Source organism: Cervus elaphus, chromosome 2 (genome assembly GCF_910594005.1).
Source record: "Cervus elaphus chromosome 2, mCerEla1.1, whole genome shotgun sequence".
Lineage (NCBI taxonomy): Eukaryota > Metazoa > Chordata > Mammalia > Artiodactyla > Cervidae > Cervus > Cervus elaphus.
Genome location: NC_057816.1, coordinates 34,534,004 through 34,534,727, shown reverse-complemented (window position 1 = coordinate 34,534,727; position 724 = coordinate 34,534,004). Strand labels below are relative to the sequence as shown.

The window sequence follows — 724 nt, the reverse complement described above, 5'->3', positions numbered from 1 at the left end:
ATTGGCAGAAACATCCAAGTTTTCTGCCAACATACAAACAGGTGATATGACACTCTAGCTTGGGGCCAGAGACCCTTGGTTTACATCATAGCTGCCTCCCTTACTAATCTTGTGGCCTTTGGAGTTATTTCAGTGATTTGAACTCCATGCACCTCTTGTCTCTCTTACTTTTCTCCTGTATCATGAGGATGGTAGTATCACTAACTCTTTCGACTGACATTAAGAGTAAATGATTTTAAAGTACGAAAAGTGCTTATATCACACATATACTAACACTGAAAGGACACAGGGAAGATTAGCTTGGCACCTGCGTGAGAATGACACACAAATTCGTGACGCATTCCATGTTTTTAATGAGCTTTCTTAGTGTCTCAGATGGTAAAGCGTCTGCCTGCAGTGCAGGAGACCTGGGTTTGATCCCCGAGTCGGGAAGATCCCCTGGAGAAGGAAATGGCAACCCACTCCAGTATCCTTGCCTGGAAAATCTCATGGACAGAGGAGCCTGGTGTGCTGCAGTCCGTGGTGTTGCAGAGTCAGGCACGACTGAGCCACGAACACTTACCTACTTAACCACATCCAGAACATAAACCAAGTCCAAAGAAAGAAATGGCAATAAAGATGGGTAGAAGAAGTAGATGGAAAGAAAGAAGAAAGACAGGGAGAGATGCCAAGGTAGAAAATATTTATCGCAGTCACTGTCGCCTGCCCTACAGCAGATAGTATC

At 44.6% G+C, this 724-nt stretch overlaps 1 non-coding gene across 1 annotated transcript; it reads left to right on the top strand.

The window, feature by feature from the left end:
- The first annotated feature begins 249 nt into the window (after positions 1-249).
- LOC122677688 lies at positions 250-352 on the top strand. The gene has a single exon (XR_006335890.1). It is a non-coding gene; the product is annotated as a U6 spliceosomal RNA (small nuclear RNA).
- Positions 353-724: the final 372 nt, after the last annotated feature.